A 19,287-nucleotide genomic window follows, 5' to 3' on the forward strand; every position below is an offset into this window, starting at 1 on the left:
TTTATTTTTTATCTTGTGGATGAGGTATCATCCCTGAATTATGCTAAGTTATGTTGGTTTATTGTGATTTGGTTTAGCTGACATGATATGCTTTGTGAGAAGAATATAAAAAACGACTAGAAAGATGGTAGATTATAGTTCCCAAGACTCTCCCTATGGATCAGATGAGCAACGTGGTGTTGGGAACTTTTCTTTATTTGGCAAACACATTGAGAAGCTTAAAAGCATAAATAAGGAGTTGTAGGGAAAACAATGACATAATCATACAGGCACATGAGAAACAAGTAGAGGTCAATGTAGTGATACTTCAGATTTTGTCATAATTGTAGCGACAGGGACCCCTTCAGATCAGCCACGAGAAGAAGGACAGAACTAATGGGGCATATGGCAGTAGGTCTCATGGTGATCACAGGTTGTATAGAGATGACACTGTGAGAGATGGCAGGTTGTTGGATACTCCAGATAGGTTAGGTGATGGAAATAGGTACTAATCTAATTCTGGTTCTGATAGGCATTATGGTCATCATCTTCATCATCCTTACAAGAGGCGTTATAGGGGATACTTTCCAAATGAATTTAAGAAACCAAAGCCACGTACATTTGATGGAGAGATAAAGAAGTCATAGGATGTAGAAGCATGGTTGCTTGGTATGAGGAAGTTCTTCAAGTTGCATGACTATTCAAAGAACCTGAAAGCCAAAATAGCTACATTCAGCCTCAAAGGTAAAGCACATATTTGGTGGGAAGATGTGAAGAATGTTAGAGGTTTTCATGAGGAGGACTTGACTTGGAGTGAATTCGAGAGACTATTCAAGAAGAAGCACCTATCGGAGAGATACTTTGATGAAAGCGAAAAAGAATTATATGAGCTAAAGATGGGATCGATGACAGATGAGGAGTACACTAGTAGGTTCTTGGAGCTAATGAGGTATGTTCCTTACCTCTGTTATCACTCAGGCTTTCCCCAAAAGTTGTAAGAAAGGGAATACTGCCAAGGTAACCACAAACCAATCTTTTAGATACAGAATCTAACCAATCTGTATCCAGAGAGGGCTCTCTCTTTATGATTTAGATTTGTTTTTTAAAGGTATTAGGCTAGTTATGAAGCTCTAGGGTTTTGTTTTGAGTTTGGGTGGTGAGATTCCATAGAACAGTGAGGTAAAACAGAATAGTTCAGTCCATTGGGCATGATGGGGTCAAAGAAGATGACTTTGTGGATTTGGTTTCTTAACAGAGGATGGCTTCACAGAGCAAGGTAGTCAAACAGGGAAAAATGAAGGATTGAAACAAACGAAATGGGCTCAAATGGGTGAAGGGCAGTTAAGAATCCTTCAACATATTGAAAATGGAAAATGGATGATTATTGACAAAGAGCAGTTAAGAATTCTTTAGCAAATAATCAACATGAGAGAATCAGGAAACATGACCAATTAAGAATTCACTGTTTATTCTAATTCTGAACAAAACACAAAGAATAATAAAGACTGAATACAGAGTGCAATCAAGAAAATTCTGAAATTAACATTTTTCTTTATCATTCAGATTATGAAGCACAGATGGTATAGTAAACCAGAAAACTGTAAAACACAAGATATAGGGGACTTATTGATCTAGAGTTTGATTCAAGAATTTTGTGACAAGTCCTCTGCTTCAATTCTTCATCCAGTATGCCAGACAACAGTTGGTTCCAACAGATTTGTATTCCAAAATATTCAGTATTACAGCATAGTGTAAGAAATCCACACACCACGCACCACCCAAATCCTCTCATGGAGGGGGTATTTATACAACAAAATATGTACAACCTATATCTCATAACAGTTGTGAGATAATATCTAGGTTTAGCCTAAAATAATTTACAAGTGAAATAGAAACATCTAACTGATGTAGTGTTGGAGGCAGGCCTTTAGGTTTCAGCTTGCAGTTGTCTTCTGTAGTAGCTTTGCACCGACTTCCTGTCTTAACTACTACATTTAATTCTGACCTGATAGTCTTTAGCTCTTATCTCCTGCCTTTAATTCTGATCTGCTTTGCCTTTAATTCTGGTCTGATACTCTTTGACTTGTTTTGATGCTCTTTAATGCTGAACTGACCCTTGCTCATCGTTGTTTGGCAAAATAGAACTACTAACGTGTCTTTCGACTACCTTTCCTCTGGAAATTCATGTTTTCGAAGGTCCCCTGGTTAGCGTAGCAAAATATTCCTGTACCTCTTTATTTCTTTCTTCTGCAAGTTCGGAAGTCCTTCTGTTTGGTTTAAACTGTATTTGAGAGAAAGACTGCTTTATGCAGTTTGAATGGTTGGCCGCAGAGCTTGCTGATGTGGCTTTTCTGGTCGGAGGCGGTCTAAAACTAGAAAATTTGATTTCAGTCGATTTTATGCCTGGAGAGCACGGGGCACTGTTTGCAGTGGAAATATAGCAAAAAATGATCTTTTTCCCTTTTATTTGACAAAAGAAGCCTTGGCGGGATTTTGTGTTTCGAAGGATAGATGACGTCAGTAGTACGGATGACATCAGCGGGAGTACATGGCATATGATGTGGTAGTGATGTGGCAGATGATATCAACAAAGCACAGCTGACGTCAGCAGATGATGTCAGCGGGGGGCGGATGATGGTGGTAAGAGGTTTTTCCTACATCACTTTTGGGGCTGGGCAGTTTCGGGCTGGAGGCGAGCGATCATAGCGGGAGCGCGACGCGTGGCTTTGTACAGGAAGAAATACCGTCAGGCTCCCGCAAGTTAAACAATGGTGGTTAGGGGGGTTGCGAAATGATCGTTGACCATCGAATGGTGGAGGGTTGATCGGATGGCGGACAGTGCATGGAGATGGCGGGAGGTTAACTCTGTGAGCCCAATATAATTAACGTTAATAAATCATATCGGGGCTATTTTTATTGGTTCGGGGCTTGGTTTTAATTAACCTTGGCGGCTAATTAACCCATGATTGCGCGCAATGGGGAGGTTGTTAATAGGTTTCAGATAAACCATTAATCCCTCGTTTATACAGTGATATGGTCGTAATCGACCAGGGTGGGATATAATATTTTTGAGGTTTTTGTTATATATTTACATAATACAGGGATTTGGGAAATAAAGTGGGATTTAAATAATATATGTTAAGGATTTCATAGATCTGTGGCTTGAATCTTTTGAATAATTGACCGGAGAATCCACAGTTTTGTCATTTTTGAACCAACGTTTCAAATCCCAAGTGGGATCCATCATCAGGATGAGAGAATGATGATGGATCCCACTTGGGATTTGAAACGTTGGTTCAAAAATGACAAAACTGTGGATTCTCCGGTCAATTATTCAAAATATATGTTAAATTTAATATGAATTTTTTGAAGTGGAAAGCGTTAAGTTATAAGGTTAAAAACTTAGGCTAAAAGGGAAGAGTGGTTTTGTATGAGAAATACGACTATTTCCCTAAGTAAAACAGATTTTTACTTAAGCAATCATTTTGAAATGGAACGAGTGATTTTAGTGATATTAAGAGCAGATTCTTAATATTTAAGGGGGGAAATTAGTAAGTGATTAGGGAAAAGTATGAAGGGGAGTTAATTATGAAATTTTCCTCGCTTGAGCTGCATCAAAAAATATATGCCTTGCACTTTGTGATGGGAGTGAAATTTAACACACATTTTTAGAAACATAGTCCATCACAAGTCTCACTCTGCAACACCATTCTACCTACCCTGCCTACTTTGCCTAGCATTTTTTGTTCTTTCTATGGGTGCACTTAGACAGGCAAACCCTTATCAACTTTTCTTTTCTTTTCATGGTAAGCCTACCTAAGTCTGCACTTATTACATCCAAGGGCTCAGATTAAACTGTTGAGCTCCTTTGCTTCTCTACCTATTTACTTTTTTGCCAAGATTAAGCTGTTTGGTCAGATTTTTATTCTCTATCTCTAAAATAGAAAATTCAAACATGAACTAGCCAATAGTAAGTTGTTTGGTCATTCATCAATTGTGGCATGAATTCACAAGCTGCACACAATGCTTTATTTATAGAAAATGAAAAAAGTAGTGGCTTTTTGGACTTTCACACTTTCCTGGTCTTTCTTTCTTCGGGGTTCATTTCTTCTCATTTTTTTTTTGACCATTTTATTCTTTTTACCCTTTCATTTTTCTTTTAGGGTATACCCTCTTTACATTTTTTGATTTTTTGAAATATGGAAAACCTTTGCAACAAGGAAAGGGATGAACATATTACAGAGCTCAACCAGTCAATTATGAAATATGACACCTATTGTTATAGGAGTATAACAGTGGCTCCACATGGGAATGGTTTTCCCTGGTGGAAAGTCAAGAACAGCAGGTCAGATGGCCTTATGAGTAACTTTTGTTGTGCTTTGGAATCTTCCTTTGCTAGTTTCTTCATTTGTATATATGACAACATACTTGTGAAGCTTAGGGCCTTCTCTACGGGCTTCAACTGCAGCAAGTTACTATCCATTTCAAACTATGACATTTATCAAAGATATAATATGTACATGTAAGAGTCAGAATATATCAAAAAACTGGATCAAAGTAATGTTTCAAAATTCAACCATTCACTGGTCCTTCTTCTGTTTCTGTACCATCCAGGCTCTTTAGAAAGTAAGTATTGTTCCCTTGTAATGCATGGATGATAAATGCCCCTTTCCACAGGAAGTCAAACTTCCCATGTTTTCCTTTGTCTTCTCTCCTGGAATCCCACTTTAGAAATTTGTCTCCACTGTAGAAGTCTTCTGCTTTGGTCATTTTATCAAATATTTTCTTGAGTTTTTCTTGTAACACTTGGTATCTTCGATGCACTTCTTCTCTGGTCTGCTACAAATGAACAGTATGATTTATTCTCCTTTGAATGTCATTGGGTTCCACCTGAACTTCTTGCAGTAATTTCATTACAAGAACTCCTAAGGATGAAGGAAACACAGCCTCCATGCCATAAACTAACTCATAAGGGCTAGTTCCAATAGATCTCTTTGTAGTAAGTCTGTCTGCCCATAGTGCATTTGTAAGCTTCTTGTGCCAGTTTTTCTTGTTCTCTTCCAACAATTTCTTAATAATATTAATCAGGCTTTTATTGGAAGACTCAGCTAGACCATTACCTTGAGGGTAATAGGTTGTGGAATGGCCTAAAGTGATATGGTATTTGTTACAGAAATTTATCAGTTTCTTGGACTTGAAGGCAACAACATTGTCGGTTATGATCTTTTCAGGACAGCCAAACCTAGACAAGATGTTGGTTTCTAGGAATCCTATAATCACTGTATCATTGGCTTGTCTAAAAGGAATGGCTTCTATCCATTTGGTAAAATAGTCTATGGCAGTAAGGATCCATTTATGTTGGCCAGAAGAGGGAGGATAGATCTCTCCAATAAAGTCCAAACCCCATTGTTGAAAGGGCTTTTCAGTGGAAATTGGTCTCAAGGGAAAGGGTAACAGTTTCCTTTTGCCTTCAAAAATTTGGCATTTGTGGCAAGCAGTGACAAACTTCTTTACATCAGCGAACAAGGTTGGCCAGTAAAATCTAGCCCTTAGAATTTTGTCTGCAGTTGATTTCCAGTAAAGGTGTCCACCACAATCCCCTGCATGAAATTCTTTGAGAACTTTGTCAGCTTCGTCTTTTATTAAACAATTCAATAAAATACATTCACGATTTTTCCAAAAAAGTGCATTATCTAAAATACAAAATTTTGAAGCTTTCATCTTTAAAAACCTTTTCTTTGTTCTGGATAACCCTGGAGGAGCTTGCAGGTTTAATAATACATGAATTATATCAGCATACCAAGGTGATTCTAAGAATGCCTGGCTGATTTGTGAAGTCACCATCTCCTGTTCATTATCCAATTCATTAATATCCAGGAGTTGAAAGTTTGTTTTAGTCATGAGTTTAGCCAATCCTTGTCCTTTTATCAGCTTTGTAGGTTTTATCTCAATATCATACTCCAATATTTTAGCTATCCATTTGCCTCATTTACCTTCAATTCCATCCTGAGTCAGGATGTCTTTGACAACAACATTTGGTACATAAGCCACTACATGGGAGTACAGTATATAGACTTTGAAGTCTTGAATAGCTTTCACAAGCGCAAAATCTTGTTTTTCCATGATTTTGTAATTTAGAGGTGCATCTCTGAGTGTTTTACTGAAAAAGGCTATGGGTTTTTCACATACTTGATCATCTTTTTGCAGTAAAACAGCTGCTATAGTGTGTTCTAATGCAAAAGAGAAAATTATGAAGTCTCTATCGAACTTTGGACTTGTAAGGACTGGTGTTCTAGTCAAAGCCATTTTAATTTTTTCAAATGCTTGCTTGGCTTCTGCTGTCCATTTAACCTTTGAATCATTTTTTAACATATTGTTTAGAAATCTAATTAATTCAGCCAAATTAGATATGAATCTTCTCAGAAAGTTAATCTTCCCTAGGAAAGCTTGAAGTTCTTTGACATTTCTGGGGTGGGGTATTTGCAGAATAGCTTCTATTCTAGCAGGATCAATTCTGATGCCACCTTTGGAGATGATATGACCTGGCAGTTTGCCTTCTTCTAGACCAAACAAAGACTTTTTAGGATTTAATGAAATACCATACTCTCTACATTTTAAAAACACTTGTCTCAAATGATCTAAATGTTGTTGATCTGATCTAGAAAACACAGTGAGGTCATCTAGGTATACAACCTGAAAATCGTGAATCTCTTTTGCAATAGCTATGTCCATTTCTCGTTGAAAGGTTTCCCCTGCATTCTTAAGTCCGAATGGCATTTTAACATATTTGAATGTACCCCATGGTGTTGTAAATGCAGTGTTGTCTTGATCATTAGGATGAACCAGAATATGATTAAAACCTGAAAACCCATCCAAAAGTGACGTGCTAGAAGCACCTACCACTCTTTGTAAAATGTGATCCATCTTAGGTAAAGGGTAGTTGTCTTTCAAAAAAACCTTGTTTACATTTCTTAAGTCAACACATAATCTAATTTCTCCCATTTTCTTCCTGGTAGGCACTAAATTAGATACCCACTCTGAAAATCTGATTGGGGCAATTATCCCTACATCATGCATTCGTTTGATTTCTTTTTCTATTAAAGGAAGCAATACAGGGTTGATTCTTCTGATCTTTTGTTTGAATGGTTTTTTATTTTCCTTGAGGGGTATTGTATGTTGAATCACAGAGGTGTCATAAGACTTCAGGTCTTCATAGCTCTAGGCAAAAACATCCTGGAATTCTTTGATCAGTTCAACATACTTAAGTTTTTGATCAGGGGTAAAGATTTGGACAATTTTACCATTTTTGGGTTCTGTTCAGTTCATATGTTGTAGTCTTCAATGTCTTCTTTTGGAGGTTCCATCAGGGGTTTCTTTGGAATGTCGTTAAAATCAAAGAGATCTTCCGAAGGAGTTAATCCTTTGGGCAAATGATTGTCTTTTAAATTAATAATATCATATTCTCCATCAATAATCTCATCAACAACTACTTCTTTAAGATCCTATATTTCTTCTTTGGTAAATTTTGTTGGATGAAGCATTTGAGTTGTGTTTTCTGCTGAAATGTTTGTTTCTATCTGATTTGTTGGATCAAACTCACTAACCGTATTTCCATTTTCGTTAGTGCTGGAAAATTCTTCTTCTAGAGTTAAAAAATTGTTGATCCGATTATCACTGTCAAACACTTGCCAGTTCTTCACATTATCAGGTATGGTTGGCCTATGCCTAATTTCTGCTGTGAATTGATGATTTGGTTCAAATGGAAATTTGCAGGTGTTGGCAAACATTGCTAGGCTATGAGCTTGCAAATTATGTTTTCTTGGGATTTTGGCAAGCTGAGTTTCTAGGAATGTATTGAGGATCTCTATGGTTGTTCCTCTGTATTCTCTCAATCTGGGATCATTTGTTAAGAAATTCCCTTTTATCTATTGAATGATTAAATCAGAATCTCCTAGGACTGACACTCTAGTTGCTTCCAATTTCTTGACCAGTTTAAGACCTAGCAACAGAGCTTCATATTCAGCCATATTATTAGTGCATCTAAAGTTTAATATGTAGGCATGGCCTACAACATTATTGTTTTCAAGATTGTGCTCCCAGACTCCTGCTGCTACTCCTAGTTTGTTCACAAAACCATCAAATTGTAAGTACCAAAGGATTTCATTTTCACAATTAGTATCTGGAGTTTTAGGGATCTGTTCAATAGGGAGATCTGGTTTTTCAGTTTCTTTTGGTTTATCTGATGTTTCATGATTTTCAGAAATTTCTTGTATTCGGACACTAGACCTTTCATTTGCAATTTTTTTTGTTTCATCTTTTATTGCGTGTGGGGGATCAATTTCAACATTATATAGGATAAAAGAATCCATATCTAAATGTACCAAGTAGATAGGGAAATTTTGAGGTTTCCCTTGACTACTTACTACATACTTCATTAAGGTTTCTCTGTATAGTCTCTTTGGTTGACCAAACACTGAAATAGTAGCGTAAGACATGTCTAACTGCAAAAATCCTTGAAGCTTTGCACCCCAAGATCTAGACAATAACATACCATACTTTGGACGAATGTCAGCTACTACTATGTCCATTAAGATGGTTTTGGTAGGATATTGGACTAGTGATACACATAAGTCTTTGATTAAACCCAAACATTTGACTTGACTGGAATCAACAGAGAAAATGTCTTCATATGGCCTAGTGATGTCAAGGTCAAGTTTCTCCATTACAGATTTAGGCATTAAGTTATGGGAGGCACCTAAATCAAACGTGGCGTTATGAAGTATTTTATCATGTATGTTTAAATCCACATAAAAAAGAGGAACTTCTCCCTCTACTGTTTTTCCATTTACTCCAGGGCCAAATATCAATTCAGGCAAGTCATCAAAAACATTTACTGAATCTTCATTCACAGAAATTTTGAGTGATCTGTTGATTTGGCTTCTGTATACATCATGTTTAGCTAATTCTGATAATGGAACAGGTATCTTTAGTTTGCCTACTTCTGTCTCAAGATTGAAAGGTTTTTCGGTTTGAGTTCTTTTATTTCAGACAGCTGAATTTTCCACATTTCTCTCCTCTTCAAGAGTGGGATTACGGGCTGAAGTTTTTTCCAAATCAAATTCTAGAGGCTCTTCTTATTTTTCTTTAGAAGGAACATTAGTGGAAGGTTGTCTCTTAGGTGGCTGATTGTCTGATATATCTTTAACAATTGGATTATTTGGGTTAGGACCTGTTTTAGAAAGAATATGTACAAGGGGGGCACTGATCTTACCTTTGTTAGGTTGTTTGGTATCTCTTTGTTTACTGGTTTTAGGGACATCTATTCTTCTGCTCCTCAGATTGTATTGTTTGTAGACTTCGTAAATGGTTGTGTCATATCCCTCCCTAAAGTCAAATGATTCACCTGAGTGATTTTGGAATCGTTTCACAATGTGGGCTTCTTGATCCTCTTGGGTCAAGAAAACTTTTTGTTCATTGTTGAGTCCCATTAAATTAATTTGAGTGTCTTCTGTTGGTTCATCAGAAGTTGAGGCTTCAGCATAATTTTCTTGAAATGGGGGCCTAATACTTTGGTCAGGCCCTATCTTTCCAATGTTAGGATTTTGATTCTTCCTGAAATTTGGATTTCCCCCAGTGTTTCTTGGTTGACCATCCCAAGGGGATTTTCTCTCAATTGTTTCTACTTTATCTCCAATTCTATCCATTCCTTTAATGATAGCATCTAATTTCTGTTCAAAGGCAGAAGGTTCTTCTTTGAAAAGTGTCCTCCTTTCAGCTCTAACTCTAGATCGTTTAGATATCAGATTGGCCTCAACGCTGACAGTTATACTCTGCATCTCTTCTAAGTTTCGAGGAGCTCTTTCCCTATGTTGGTGTGTCATATCAAGAATCAAATGCATCAGGGAATTTGATCAAGGCCAAATCTGAAGGAGGTCTGAGATTCTGAGGAATAGCATTGTAGATATTATTGAATCTGGTACAGTAATCTTGGACAATTTCTTGTGTTCCTCTTCTTAGGTTTTCATATGTAGAAATTTTGAATAATATGACACATATTCACAGAGATTATCTTGAGTATACACTATTGCGGAATACATGCATAATACATAACCTCCTCTATGTTGATCATCAAAATTTTGCGGAATTAAAAACAATGAAACATCAATCGCATGCGTACATTAACACAGTATGTAACCCAGGGAAAGCATACAGCTGAAAACCCCACATTATCTGTATATTATAATGATTGAGAACATGTAACAATACATAGTACAATACTCCTCACAAGTACTCAGTACTATCTCCACCTGTTACACACTAAACTAGCTCATATCTGAATCAATCACAGGTTCAAATCTCCTCTGATGTCTGCCTGCCTCCACTGCGCAATCCTGCACGAGAATAATGATGAATGGCTAAAGAAAACTCGTATTTCCTTGGTTGAACCACACAATCCTCATTGGCAATACTCAATCCCATTGATTGTGCAAGATATCATGCACAACTATAGTCACAACTGATAGCAATCTCAACCTCTAACACCTGTCTCCACTGAACTGTCCATGCACTGAGTTAACTGATGTATTCTTTAGTTGCTTTATGAGTTAATAATTAGTGAATTAATTAACAATTAATTCACATCACTCATCACCAGTGTATTCTGCAATTAGACTAAATACAACTAGTTTAACCAAGTCAAACTGAACACAACTCCATCAACTCCTCAATCAACTCCACCAAACTCAACCACATGAGTTCTAACTGAAGTCCACCATGCAATAGCTCAACTGACCCACAAGAAAAGCGTATTTACTTCTAACAACTACATGTACCACATCTGTAGCTCAAACTGAAGTGCTCCAAGAGGATAAGATAATTTTTATAGTCCAAATAATATTATGAGCTAATAATATTCGACTGTTCTATTTTTAGCCTGGCAGTCTAAAAATAGAAACCGTCCATATGTCTAAAAATAGAAGTCCATCTATTTTTACCAACATGACCAATCATCCACAAATAGCATCCTGCAACTCATAGACCATGATCCATATGTCTAAAAATAGACTTTGCGCCAAAAATAGCCTGCGGGCCCACTTAGTGAAGGTGACTTCTTTCCACTAAGCTCCATCATCTTGTTGCATTCTCAACACTCCCTCTCAACAAGATATGGATTATCAGCAACCCCTATCCTACCTCGGTGGTATTCGAATTTTCTCCTGGTGAGCACCTTCGTCAAGATATCAACATCCTGATCCTCCATTGGAATGTATGAAAGTAACATGATTCTCCGCTGCACACAATCTCTGATATGATGGTACTTGATGTCAATGTTCTTAGACCTGTCATGAAATACTAGATTAGCCGAGAGTTTAATGCAACTCTGGTTATCACAATAAATCACAATAGGCTCCAAGTATGAACCGAACAACCCGGCTAGGATCTTCCTCATCCATATAGCCTTGCATGCATCCAAAGTTGCTGCCATATACTCAGCCTCTACTGAACTGAGTGCCACGGATCTCTGCTTCCTATTGTACCAAGAAACTTTTGTCGACCCGATACTAAAAATCCCTCTAGATGTGCTCTTTCTGTCCGTTGGGCTCCCTACCCAATCTGCATCCGTCAAGTCACATAGCTTCACCTCATCCATATATCGGGTCGTGTATTGACCAAATACATAAGCCGTGGATGAGGTGAAGCTATGTGGTCGTGTATTAACAGCATAGCATATATCGGGTCGTGTATTGACCAGATACATAAGCGACCCCACCAACTGTCGATAAACAGTGGCATCCACTACTTTTGTTGAAGTATCATCCTCCTTCCTCCAACCTCTAGGAAGAGGAGTATCAACAGGCTTGCAGCCATGCATGTTGAACTTCTCCAGTATCTCTCGAGCATACTTACCCTGAGAAACAAATAGTCCATCACTGCGCTGCCAAATTTCCAATCCCAGGAAATAATGAAGGAGGCCTAAGTCCTTCACTTCAAACTCCTTAGCAATATCATCCTTGCATGAAAGTATCAACAGCTCATCACCTGTTAGAATCAAATCATCTACATAAAGTACAATGATAAGCAACTTACCCTCCACCACAATCTGGTATAGGTTAGGATCTGCCTCACTCTTGGAGAATCCAAGTCTAATGAAATAACTGGCTATCTGTGTGTACCAAGCACGTGGTGCTTGTTTAAACCCATATAGCGCTCTCTTGAGCCTGCACACATGCGACTCGCTGCTGAAGATCTCGAAACCTTCGAGATGTCCTATGTACACCTCCTCCTCAATGACTCCGTTGAGGAACACAGCTTTCACATCCATCTGATGAATGTGCCACCCCATCTGTGCTAAGAGAGCAAGAATCGTCCATATGGAAGAATACCTTGCGATAGGTGCAAAGGTCTCCTCATAATCGATCCCCTCTATCTGTGAGAAGCCTCGGGAAACAAATCTTGCCTTGTAATTCTCCACACTCCCGTCAGCTGCCTGCTTCACTTTGTAGATCCATCTCGAACCCACCACTGATTTCCCTTCCAGTCTTGGGACAATCTCCCATGCACTATTTCTGACAATTGAATCATACTCATCCACCATGGCATTTACCCATGCAGGATCCTCCACAGCTTCCTCGAAAGAGGATGGCTCAGTCACAATACATTTGCTCACAAGAGCCATGTATCCAGTGTACCAATCAGGTGACTGTCTCTGTCTACGTTGAGTTGTAGGTGGTCCTACAACCTTCTCTGCATCTTGAGCCAGTCGCTCAACTTCTATGATGTGCTTTTGCCCTCTGATGGTTGGTGTTGCATGAGTGGTCTCTTCCATTCCATGAACTTTTTCCTGTGGCTAATCCACATCCTGAAGCTCATCCTTAGGAACTAATAGCTCCTCATCTGCATGCAAGTGTGGCTCCCTCTCAAGCGAACACTTCATGGCTTTCTCCTCCTGAAATTTTATATCCCGTCGCACAACAGTCTTGCCACTGTCTGGCAAATACACACGATAGTTATGGAGCGTATCAGTGTACCCCACAAATATCCCAACCTCTGCGGTCAGCTCCAGCTTCTTCCTGGCATCCTTCATCACATGCATGTAAACCTTAGAACCAAAAATCCTCAAATGAGAAATATCAGGTCTCTTACCAGAATAAGCCTCCTCGGGTGTACTCATGCCAAGTATCCTATGAGGACAACGATTCTGCACATATACTGCAGTACTGCATGCTTCCGCCCATAAGTGAGGGGGTAGGCCCTGATCATGCAACATCACCCATGTAGCACCCACGATTGTTCTGTTCTTCCGCTCAGCAACTCCGTTCTGCTGTGGGTTATGGGGAGCTATGAGCTCTCTTCAAATCCCTTCTGCGCTGCAGAAATCCTTCAACTTGCCAAAGATGAATTCACGACCATTGTCGCTCCTAAGAGCCTTCACCTTCTTCCCCGATTCCTTCTCAACCAGTGCTTTGAACTCACATAACTTTGAGTATGTCTCGCTCTTCTTCTGCATGAAGAAGATCTAACACTTCTGATAGAAATCATCAACAAAGATCACATAATACCTGTGCTTTTCTGTCGAAGCTACTGAGAAAGGTCCACACACGTCTGTGTGAATTCTCTCAAGGATCGTTGTGGCACGACTATCCTTCTCGTGAAAGGTGGCTTTCACAAATTTTCCCAAAGTACACCCCATGCATAGATCTGACTGCGCAAGAGTGCCTTTAGGAAGCCCTGTAGTAATCTGCTACAGTATCTTCAAGGCTCCATGGTGAAGGTAACCCAATCTCCTGTGCCACAGCTCGCCATCATCCCAGCTCACCAATCCTTCTACTTTGCATGCCATTGCTGCGCAGCCATCTACATGCAACTGATAAAGGTTCCTGACTCGAACCCCTATCTTCCGGGTTTCTCCAGTTGTCTTACTGCACAGGAAAGCCTTTCCCTCGCTGAAAACAACATCATATCCCTTGTCTTCTAACATCGCCACAGAGATAAGATTCTTCTTCAATCCTGGAACATGCATCACTTCCTTCAATACGAAGGGTTTACTAGACTCCCTCTCAAAGGAAATGGTACCGATACCAGTCGCACTGTATCTACCATCATCGCCCATCTCGAAGTGCACTCCAAGATCTTTCTCCTCCAGATCAGAAAACAAATCTTGATCTCCTGTCATGTGAAAAGACGCACCAATATACAAGAACCATACTGATCCCATCACACTTGATATCAAGCATGCGATCAATGAAAAATCAATCTCAAACTGCGAGGCTAAGGCCTCTCCTGCTGCAGATCCAGCAGCTTGCTTATTTTTCTTCTTCTGTGGATAATTTGTGGCATAGTGTCCATGCTAGTGACAGTGAAAGCACTTCACCTTGGACATGTGCTGCTTCTTTCCTTCCGCACCAGAATGAGAAGCTTTCTTGTTCTTCCCCTTCTTTGCTTTAGCAGCCAAAGCACAATTTTCTTCATCAGGTGCCTTTGATGAAGATCCGTCCCTGGTATTCTGCCTGATCTCCTCCTGCACAAGATCTGACCAAAGTCTCTCCCATCCTAACAATTTCTCCTGACCATTGACAGAGTCCTGATAGGAATGCCAACTCTTTGGAAGACCAAGGAGAGCCAATCTCACCAAGTCCTCATCATCGACAGTCACCCCCACACTTCCCAGCTCATCCCGACATTGGGTGAACTTCGTGAGATACTTGGGCATACTGTCTCCTTTCTCACACTTAATGTTTCTGAGTTTATCCTTGAGCACCAACTTCCTCTGGTCGCTCTTGCTTTGGAATAAATCTATCAATTCTTTCCACATCAAGTATGGAGAAGCCTTTCCATGCAGGCTGGACACAATGTGATCCTTCACGCCCTCCAACAGAATCCTTCAACACTTTGTTGTCTTCTTTTGCCAAGCATCAACTTGAGCAGTATCAGTAGGCTTTGGGACCTCAACCTCTATGAACTCCTTCAGCCCATTATCATCTAACACCGCCTCCATCCTGTCTTTCCATGCAATATAATTCGAGCTGCCCTCAAGAGCATACTCCAATCGCAATCCATTGAAAGACATTTCAACTTTGACACCAAGAAAACACTGCTGCAAATTCGAATTCCACCAGCTCAAAACTCAACTGCTTCTAATCTAAAATTTGTGAGAACAAATTATTTCTCGTACAGAGATTAACTGTATGGGCTTTTACTGGATATCTCACCTTCCAAAGGAAGGATGAATCGAGAGGCTACTTGGCCTGATTATAGACTCTGCCTGAAGAAATAAAATGTAAACACTTTCTGAATAATAGATCTGATGATCAACAGCTCTGATACCATGTAGAAATTTTGAATAATATGACACTTATTCACAGAGATTATCTCGATTATACACTATTGTGGAATACATGCATAATATATAACCTCCTCTACGTTGATCGTCAACTTTGCGGAATTAAAAACAATGAAACATCAATCGCATGCGCACATTAATACAGTATGTAACCCGTGGAAAGCATAAAATTGAAAACCCCACACTATCTATATATTATAATGATTGAGAACATGTAACAATACATAGTACAATACTCCTCACAAGTACTCAGTACTATCTCCACCTGTTACACACAAAACTAGCTCAGATCTGAATCAATCACAGGTTCAAATCTCCTCTGCTGTCTGCCTGCCTCCACTGCGCAATCCTGCATGAGAATAATGATAAATGGCTAAGGAAAACTCGTATTTCCTTGCTGAACCACGCAATTCTCATTAGCAATACTCAATCCCATTTATTGTGCAAAATCTCATGCACAACTATAGTCACAACTGATAGCAATCTCAACCTCTAACACCTGTCTCCATTGAACTGTCCATGCACTGAGTTAACTGATGTATTCTTTAGTTTCTTTATGAGTTAATAATTAGTGAATTAACTAACAATTAATTCACATCACTCATAACTAGTGTATTCTGAAGTTAGACTAAATACAACTAGTTTAACCAAGTCAAACTGAACACAACTCCATCAACTCCTCAATCAACTCCACCAAACTCAACCACATGAGTTCTAACTGAAGTCCACCATGAAATAGCTCAACTGACCCACAAGAAAAGTGTATTTCCTTTTGACAGCTACATGTGCCACATCTATAGCTCAAACTGAAGTGCTCCAAGAGGATAAGATAATGTTTATAGTCCAAATATTATTATGAGCTAATAATATTCGACTGTTCTATTTTTAGCTTGGCAGTCTAAAAATAGAAACTGTTAGGATATTCCGACACATAGGATATAGTTAAGTTCAACTTGGTCTAGTATAGAGTTAGGTTAGAGTTAGGTAAAGTGTGTTTCTTTACCGTTGTACATTTTGTAACTTACAATCTGACGGTCACGATATGTAGTGATCCGACGGTTCACTCTCACCTCGGTATTACCGACACTTGATCCGTGGCTTGACACCCGATTGGTCCATGAGTTCTATTTAAAGCGCATGGAGGGTCATTGTTCGGGTAATCCGTGCATGAGAGAAGCTTATGTAAATTTTCATTCTTTGATTAATAAATTGCCTGTAGTACCCACGTTGGGACAGGCCGTGGACTGTTTCCCTCCTTGCACTCTGAGGGTTTTAACCACGTCAAAAATACTGGTGTATTGATTTGAGATCTGGTTGTGAGCGGTGTCCTTTTGGTATTCTTTCTGTGGAACTTACCCTGTAAATTCCTACATGGTATCAGAGCTATTTGAGGGCCGCGTCCGTTGGTGATCCAAATCTGAAGCCGGTAGAACTGCATGCGGCTGTCGTTTCCTAGATCTGCTGTTTCTGACTGCTTTCGGGCCGAGAGGACTGCTCTGTTGCGTTCGGAGCATCTGTTCCAGTGAGGAACCCCTTTCGTTTCACGCGAAAAGGTTTCCGGTAGCCCTAGCTGCGTCATTTTTCAGATCGGGAGGTATACAGTGTTTTTTTTTTGCAGTTTACTGTTATTTTCTCTCTGCTTATTTCGGTCTCAGTTTATTTAGCCTTTTTTTTAACCGGATCTATACCTTTCATTTCTGCGTATGCTCTTTGCCCTGCGACTCTGTGCGATCTGGGCAAATCAGAAACAGAAAGGAAGGATTTTTCTCATGCGTATGCTCTTTTCCCTGCACCTTAGTGTGATCTCGGAAAATCAGAAACATTGAGAAAAATATTTAGTTTTTCGGCTAAAGCTAACTTTGAGATTTTTTTTTTTTTAATTTCTAGTTTTTTGGCTAAAGCTAACTTCGAGCCGCAAGGTTCGTTTTTCTTTGCATATTCGTGTTGGGTTTTGTGTTTTGTGTTTTGTAGGGAAAAAGAGCTTTCTCAAGGCAAGCACGCAAACCGAGGCCCCCCCCCCCTCTCTCTCTCTCTCTCTCTCTCTCTCTCTCTCTCAAATTTTTTGTATAGATCAATTGGTTCAAAGCTATTTTAAGAGAGTAGAGGTCTTGGGTTCAAGTCTCCATTTTGTGGGGGCGGATTTTTTCATTCCCGCACATTCGCGCACTTTGCCGGCAACTTCAACAATTTTTTTTCAAAAAGCCATAACTTCTTCATCCGGAAGCCTTTTTCAGAGCCGTTTTTTTTAAAACCGCCTATTTTTTCGAGATCTATCCATTGGAACACTTACTTTCAGCATCTTCAGCTTCAGTTTTTTTTTTAAAATGGAAAGTCCATGCCAAGTCATTCTTGACAGCACTAACTACTTCCAATGGGTAGCCTACATGGAAGATTTACTTAGAAGTAAAGGTCTCTTCAGAATAGCCACAGACCAAGAGAAGAAACCAAAAGATGAAGACAAGGTGGCAAAATGGGAAAATAGACAAGATCAAGCACGTGGTTTGATAGGGATGTCTATTTCTCCTGATCTTAGATTCCACATTGCAGAACTTGAGACTCCTCATGAAGCATTAGAAAAACTTGCTAAAGTTTTTGGGATTAAAAATGAAATTAGAGCCCATCAACTTGAAAATGAGCTGCTTACTTTGGATCCTAATAATTTTTCTTGCATTGAAGATTTCTTGTCCAAATTCAAGAACCTTAGATATCTCTTGGAAGGTGTTAAAGTTAAGAAAGATGATGGTAACCTTATTTATTCCATCCTTACTAAGTTGGGACCAGCCTACTCTGTATTTGTTTCCACTTTCCATTCTACAAGGGAAGCTTTCATTTGTCAAGGACAAGACTACAAGCCCCTTCCTTTGACTCCTTTTGTGATTCCTTAATAAGAGAACAAGAAAAACTCTTACACCTTGGTCTTCTTAATCTTGGAAACTCTTCCACGAAAGCGTTAGCCGCCCAGCAGCAACCAAATTCAAAGAATCCTAAGAAGTCATATCCTCAAAAGAATGGTCCTAAACCATTTCAGCCTCAAAATGAAAGATCATTTCAGCAAAATGATAAGACCAATAAAAACAAATGGAAGAAGACTGATAGACATTGTAACTTTTGTAATCGAGATGGCCACTTAGAATCTAAATGCTTTAAGAAGATGGAAGCCTTGGAAGCCGCAATGAAGAAACATAACATCCATGTGGAGCCTACTTCAACTTCAACTTCCGGAATGGCACTTTCTGCATGTCATTGTCAATCATCTCAGTCTGGTTATGCATTAAATGTATCTTCTTCTTCTTCTCATTCTCATGAGTGGCTCATTGATTCTGGAGCCTCTTGTCACATGGCCAAAAACCAAGCCATGTTTTCTTCTTTAAATGATTGTAACACCAAAAATATATATATTGGTGATGATAGATCTCTTAATGTTGTAGGGACTGGAACTGTTCATCTAGACAATGGTCAGTTTAATGATGTATTATGTGTTCCAAACTTATCCTGCAACCTTCTATCTGTCTATCAGATAACTCATTCAGGTGAAGGTAAAATTGTTGAATTTTCACCTCATGATGTTGTAATCAAGGATCTAAAAGATCCTAAACAGATTCTAGCTACTGGTCTTGCTGATGATTCCAAAAGGTTGTATAAGTTTCACAACTTTGGGTCATCCAATCTTCCCTCAGTATTTGTTGCTCATAATGATGAAGTGAGCAAACTTTGGCATGAGCGATTTGGTCACTTAAACTATCGCTCCCTTCAGCATCTATGTAAAGAAAATATGGTGACAGGTCTTCCTATGGTATCTTGCAGAGATGGTGTTTGTTCCGGATGTGTACTCGGAAAACATCATCGGGACAGTTTTGACAAACGTGCCTCTTGGCACGCCTCAGCCCCTTTACAGCTTGTGCACAGTGATTTATGTGGTCCTCTTCCTGTTGCTTCATTCTCTGGCTGCAAGTACTTCTTAACTTTCA

This window comes from Pinus tabuliformis, chromosome 5_2, assembly GCF_031772625.1.
Source record: "Pinus tabuliformis cultivar Carrire ecotype Pingquan chromosome 5_2, CPIR1, whole genome shotgun sequence".
NCBI lineage: Eukaryota > Viridiplantae > Streptophyta > Pinopsida > Pinales > Pinaceae > Pinus > Pinus tabuliformis.